Consider the following 7,038-nt stretch of genomic DNA (forward strand, 5'->3'; position numbering starts at 1 on the left):
TGCTGAACAGTGCTTGTGTGACTGCTATTTTTAAGCACTAGTCACTTACCATTTGAGACCCATATACGAAATATTGCTATCTAGCCATCATCAGAACAAATGAGTCCTGTAAGTTACATCTGGAATAAATGAGGCAGTGTTCCAAGCTCCCCAGGAAAGCCTGCAAGGGCTTCGCGTGGCTGTTTGGTCGATCGCCGTCTTGGAGTCTTTTCCCCTTCCTCTGTTGATTGATGCAGAGGCACTCTGCCCCTGCATACCTCCACACAGAAATACAAATGTTCAGCCCTGATTTTACAGTTCGTCACAGATCAGTTATTAATTTGCATTCATTTGTCAAGTGCTGGAGGCCAAAAATCTTCTCTCAGACCCTTTTTTTTCATTGTTGGCTAGTACAAAGGGGACAGGACAGTTGAGTAGTCTGGGCAGGATATTCTTCATGCAGCCTGTTTTATGTACTAAAGCATGCCCATGCTATTACTCTTTTCAAAGCTGATACTGCTTGATCTTGCTGAAATGCCTCTGTTTGCTACTAACGCTGCAGCTGTTAGACAACATGGAGAATTTGAAGGCGGTGGCTCTCCCCCAAACAGGTTTGTTTAACCCCCCAGAGTCCCACCAGCCGGAGTGGCGGACTGAGGGCAAGCTGGGGTTCCTCTGCTCTTTCAGGCATCACACTTGGAGTCGTGAAACCCTCTGTAGATGAAAGCGACGGTGCTCAACATGCTGGTCCCCTGGGGCTTGGAAAGCCCTCGGTGAAGCCTGTGCCAGGCTCCCAGTGCTGCGCGTGCAGCTCGCAGCCTCCAACAATTATAACAGAACTGACAGCTCTGGAACACAGTAACATTTACTTAAATGATGGACTTCCTTTACTTTAACTTTCCTGGACTTGAATCATGCAGGAATATTTGTCATCATTATTTCTGGATGAACTTGAAAATGTTCAGGCTATTTCACGGTTACCTTGCTCATTAATTTCCAAAGGACAGAATCCATGATGTGCAACTGCCTGTGACCATACACTTTATTCTGAACTCGTCCCGCTGTTCAGGAGCGTTATTGCATTGTCTCTGACTCATTGGAAAACAGTTAGCAGAAGCATCTCTTTTCCTAATTAGGTCAGGCACTATGGTGTCTCATTTCAAATTTTAGATCTAATTTTGCATTTACTTTAGCAATAAGGAACACACTGGTAAAAAAATGTAGAACTTCACTTTGAAAAAGCCAAAATAAATACAGATGTTGTTGCACGCTTGTGCATTTATTTTTATTTCGGAAAACTGTGGACATGTAAGATTCAAAATTCCATAAATGCATTGATCATTTATTTTCTGTGTGGAGCCTCCCTCCACAAAAGTCTTAAACATATAAGCTCTTCCTGCCTCTTTGAAAACAGACAATCACTCAGAAGAAAAGAAAAAAGAACCCCACAAAGATCTTTTTTTTATCCATGAAAGAAACAGCAGCATTAACAAACCTAGATTCCTATGGTGTTGTTTCTTATGACCCTTTACAGCCATAGTCTCAGCTCCTCTCCATTAATCCTTGCTGTAATGTCATTAGATTAACTCTGTGTCTCCTAAATCCTCCTACAGTACCATGCTCTCTCTCCTCTGTCTCCTGAACAAACATAGACTGCAGCCTTGCTTTTCTTAGAGTGTTAATTCAGGTTTCTTTTTCCACTGTTTAGACACAGCTTTTCATGAACATTGGCTTGAAGTCGGCCAATGGGTTCAAAAGTGGTCCGGTAAGGTGGGGAGAGCCAGACAGACACCGCAGCTGCAGGAGCCCCAGATCCTTCAGAGATCAGGCTGAAAATCAGACTGCTGCACTCATCCGTGACTTGCACAAACTCGGTATTATTTGGTATCGCTTGTCAAACTGAAACATGATCTATATATCAATGCCTTCCTCTAAACATAGGCAGAAAATCAGCCCCTTTGATTTGACTCCTTTTTTTTCCCTGAAAGGCGGGAGAAAAAAGCCCTCTGCTTATTTTACCTTTTCCTGCTTTCTCTTGCTGGCCTATCTGTGGTTGTTTGGATAAGGCGCAGCATGGACCGCTGTCAGGGACCGGCGTTTAAAACAATCAGAATTTTGGTCTGCTCTTTTCTGCTGGCTTACTGTGTGATCTCGAGGCAGTCATTTAGTTCCTTGAGCACTGCCTTCCCTTCTCCTTCAGACTGCGGCTCCTTTTCATGGGGGGCTGCGGCTCCGCAGAGGGGGTGAGCCTTCGGTGAGAGGCTGGCACTGCAGGAGGAGGAGGAGGGACAGTGGGGTGAAGGTGTTACCTTCTGGCAACAGCAGACTCTTAGACCAGCTCAGCTGCTCACCAGACCACACCGTTAAGGGTTTTAAAGAGTTGAACTGTTGATTTTAACTTTGGGGTAAACGTAGACTCCAGGCAGTGCTGGAGGAGGGCTGTTCTGTACAGCTCCTTTTAAAAATTCCCCTTAGTTAGTGTGTGTAAATTTTCAGATTCTGTGGGGAGAGTGATAATTCTGTTTAATTGAGCAAACTGGCTTCATGTCACCTAAATTATTATGACAGCTTTCAGGTTTTCCATGTAAAATGATCTCCAAATATCTCTCATGAATTTCACCAGAGGAAACTTTTCCAGATGAAATGCATCTTAACAACTAGATTTTAACATTGCTTTCAGAATGATACTGAGCTATAACACAGAAGAGATGGGCATTTTTTAGCAGTGATTGTTAGAAGAATCAGAGAAGGAAGATTAAAAAAATACAAAGAAGCTTCGAGATCTGAGAGATTGTCTTTTCTCAGCATCCCATTTCTAGGCGAGCTCTCTGAGAGAGGTCAGAGAGAACAATGGGAACAGAGAGATATGGCAACTGTGGATATTTTGAAGATTAATTTCTAAAAGTCTACGGTTATGAGTTATCTCTTTGTTACTAAGAGATGTGACAATGAGGCTCCAACAGAACTTTTGGTGACCCTGAGGTTGTAGTTGTTTTCTCTTGTTATTAATGTTTTAGCTTCTTTTCAGAATATCAAAAATAACTTTCCATTTGAGATGGATAAATATTTTTACTTTAATTGTTGCATTTGTTCGTGACTGCTGAATGAATACCTGTCTTTTGTGATTTGTCTGCCTCAATGGCTTTTATGAATTCCCGGTCTGTATCTTCTCTGAGGGTTTAACTGCAAAAAACTGATATTTTAAGCTGCAACTATTCTTCATAAAGCACAGCTTTACAATGTCTCTAGTACAAGAGAAAAACATGATTCAAACTCACAATTTTTCTGCTGTACAACTTTATTTTTAACTTCAGTGATAAGCTTTAGGTTCCAATATTCAGACACTTGAGTTATGCGACCTGTCCCCCAACCTGTAAGAGCCTTGGGCTGAAAAGCACAAACCGATTGCAGTGATGTATCTGAATACTGTTAATACAAATTTGAGATTGAAATAGTTCCTGAGATTGTCTCTACTTAGGGAATGACATCCTTTGTCTGTCAAACACAGTATCATGGACATGTGTATACACATACACATATTTATGTCCATATTGTAATTTAGTGCAGGTTTTAGAATCCAGTGTCTGATATGACTGCTCAGAACCTTGAAATTTTGCCTCCAGCAAACCCTCTGAAGTATTGCACAATATCATGGTAGGTTGAAAATTGAAAAAAGAAAACTTGGGACCTTACCTAACTTCTACCTTCTTAAAGCAATGTACCTCAGCAAACCTAGTTCTACAGCATGCAATCTGGCAAAAAAGACAAGATGACAGCTATATAGCTCTTGTAGAGGGCCCATAAAAGTCTTCTCACATCATGGTTAACCTTAGAGCCTGGATGAGCAGTATAGATTAGATATCAAACTTCTTGATTGCTTTTAGGCCTTTGAGAACACAAGTTGAGTTTAGGAGTCCAAATAAATAGTTATGGAACCACATAAATGTGTGTATGTGCTCTCCTGCTGCACTCCTGCAGCCATTTCTGGGACAGGGCTGTTTGAAGCACCAGATAATGTTGTTCCAGTTTTCAGCTTGGTAAGGAAAGGAACCAAAATTCACATTCACAGGGACTTGGGCCTCTGAAAGTGCTGGGTATGCTGCCTGGGTCATTTTCACTCAGAATCCTTGTTCTGAAAAGTTCTTGAAATTGCAAGTGTTTCATAATGTCCATACCGTTCTCCTTCAGGCATGCATGGACTTTTGCAAATGTAATCGCTTCAGAAGCTGAATAAATCTGTTCTGGCAGTGCTCGTTGATGCAATACAAGGACATTTTAATTCTGTAAGAGCTTTCTTTTCCGTAATTACAAGTTTTACGGGAAAGGAAAAACCCTCTTCAGACTATTTTCTTTTTTCTTAGTCTTTTCACCTAGTAATATCTCAAAGGAAAATACAGTTATTCTTGAAACAAACAAACAAAAAACAAATTGCAGATAAATTACTGTATTTGGCAACGTCTTCATTGTTATATGTTCAGAGTTTGACTCCAGGTTTACTAAATGTTCTTTAAATATGTATTTATGCTCAAAAATATGAGTGAATGAAAACTACAGTAAAAGGAAGTGTCTTTGCCTTGGTATTTGTCTCTTCACAGTCTGCTAAAACTCTAGCTATAAATCCCTAACAGCAGTTTGCTGTTTCTGTTACTTTAAATTAGCCTTAATGAGGTAAATCGAGCCATTGGTGTCTAACTGGTCTTTAATGAATTGAATTCCTCAAGAAAAGATTTATGGAGAGTTTACCTGACACAAATAATTGCACAAGGGAAGCTCCTTCTCCTCCCCTCCCTCCTCCCCTGCAGCAAGGGAAAAACACAGGAGACACAAAGCAGCACAAAGCTGAAACTATTGCGTTGCTGTAGCTGAAAGTGTTTCCAAATCAGGCAGGAATCTCCAGCACAAGGAAGAAATACGTGCTTTTCCTTGCAGATGTTTCACTGCCATCCTGATTATCATCTTGTTTTGGCCAGTGAATAGAAGAGCGGTCAAAATGCAGCTACCTTGCAGTCAATTGGGATCAATCTGCTGAAAGAGTCGAGGTTGCTTCTCTAGCTCTTCCCCATGCAGGAAACCACAAACCATTCGAGATTAAGGTCACTGGGTCATTAGCGAAGGTCCACAGGTTTGTCTGCAAAGTATCATCCTCTCCTAGAAAGAGGCCAGGATATAATAATGAAAACAGTTTAAAAATGCAAAAGGCATTGAGACTGTCAGGTCGAGGGAGGCTATTCTGCCCCTCTGCTCTGCTCTGGTGAGACCCCACCTGGAGTCCTGCGTCCAGCTCTGGAGCCCTCAGCACAGGAAAGACACGGACCTGTTGGAGCAGGTCCAGAGGAGGCCACAAAAACGACCAGAGGGCCGGAACAGCTCTGCTGTGAGAAAAGGGTGAGAGAGTTGGGGCTGTTCAGCCTGGAGAAGAGAAGGCACCAGTACCTGAAAGGGCCTACAAGAAAGCTGGAGAGGGACTTTGGACAAGGGCATGTAGTGACAGGACAAGGGGTAGTGGCTTCAAGCTGAAAGAGGGCAGATTTAGATTAGACATAAGAAAGAAATTCTTTACTGTGAGGGTGGTGAGGCACTGGCACAGGTTGCCCAGAGAAGCTGTGGATGCCCCCTCCCTGGCAGTGTTCAAGGCCAGGTTGGATGGGCAGCCTGTTTTAGTGTAAGGTGTCCCTGCCCTTGGTGGGGGGGAGGGTGTGGAACCAGATCATCTAGGAGGTCCCTTCCAACCCAAACCATTCAGTGATTCTATGGAAGAGTAAAGCTTTCTCTGCATTGAGCAGGGAGCCTGAAACCACCTCCAGCGGTTGCTGTGAGCGTGTAGCTAAGGGCATCCAGGAAGATGTGACTTGTTTGCATGCCTTGGTCCATCACCTGCTTTCCCAGGCCATGGCTCAGTGGGGAAGGATGTCTCCTGATTTCCTCTTGCTACCTGCACCTAGCTTCAAAAGGACACTTAGCCTGTAGACACATTTCAAAAACCCTTTACACCAATTTTAAATTCTTTGTTTATGCTCCAGGTAGGGCTTTATCTCCTTTGATATACAGATTACTTTATTGACAATTCTTATCCTCTAAATGTCTATGCCTGCATTGTAGGTAAAACCATCCATGCAAATACAAATCCACATGACTATAACACATATTTGCGTGTGTGCTGTTAGCTAGTGATATGAAATGTTGAGCTCATAAATTCTTTAATCAGAGCTTCAAATACAGACACTGTATTTCCTATCACCTAAAAGTAAATGAAGAATTTGTACTGGCAAAACTGTCCCTCTATCTGTCTTCTAAATGGTGAAGTATGTATTAATCTAATATGGGCTTTATGGAACACCACAGCCTGCTATGTATCCCCAAGGACATCTGATGTGCCATCAAGCATTCAAAAATCATGAGCCAGGCTTCAAATATAATTGGATTGCCATAGGATCAGGAGGCTTTCTAAATAACAAAGAAAAAAAAAAGCCAATATGTAACTTGTGGCTCTTTTAATTCACTTCTCTGGTTTTGAGCTTCCAGTTTCCAGCAAAATTAACTTTGCAAACACAAGGGTTAGAAAGTGTATCTGTGAGAGAAGGAGGCAGGGAAGGAGGGAGGAAGATAGAAATTAACCAGCACAGGAGTCCTGAGCTCCGCACTTTCAGAAAAACATAATATCATCATATTGGACCCTGCAGCAGTTTCAAGGCAAAAGGGGGATTTCCTGGTGCTGCAGCAAAGGGTGACTCCTCCTACAGTGGAACAATTTTGAAAAGCATGCAAAGAACCATGAGTTTTTCTGCCAAAAGGAAGACAATCAGACCTCCAGTAGCCTTTTTTGTTTGTTTGTTTGTTTGTTTTTTCTGCTCTGGCTCAGTGGCTCCAGGCCATAGAGAAAGTTTCTACTGTGAAAGTCTGGAATAAATCTAAATCCCTTTTGCTTCAGATAGCAGAACTCCCCAAACTGCTTAAAATTAAATACCTGGCATCAGACAGTGCAATTTGAACATGTCTCCAATCAAACTTTATTACTGTTAAGCGTGGAAGGCAAAATATCTTTTATACAAGCATTACTAC

This window comes from Opisthocomus hoazin, chromosome 4, assembly GCF_030867145.1.
Source record: "Opisthocomus hoazin isolate bOpiHoa1 chromosome 4, bOpiHoa1.hap1, whole genome shotgun sequence".
Lineage (NCBI taxonomy): Eukaryota > Metazoa > Chordata > Aves > Opisthocomiformes > Opisthocomidae > Opisthocomus > Opisthocomus hoazin.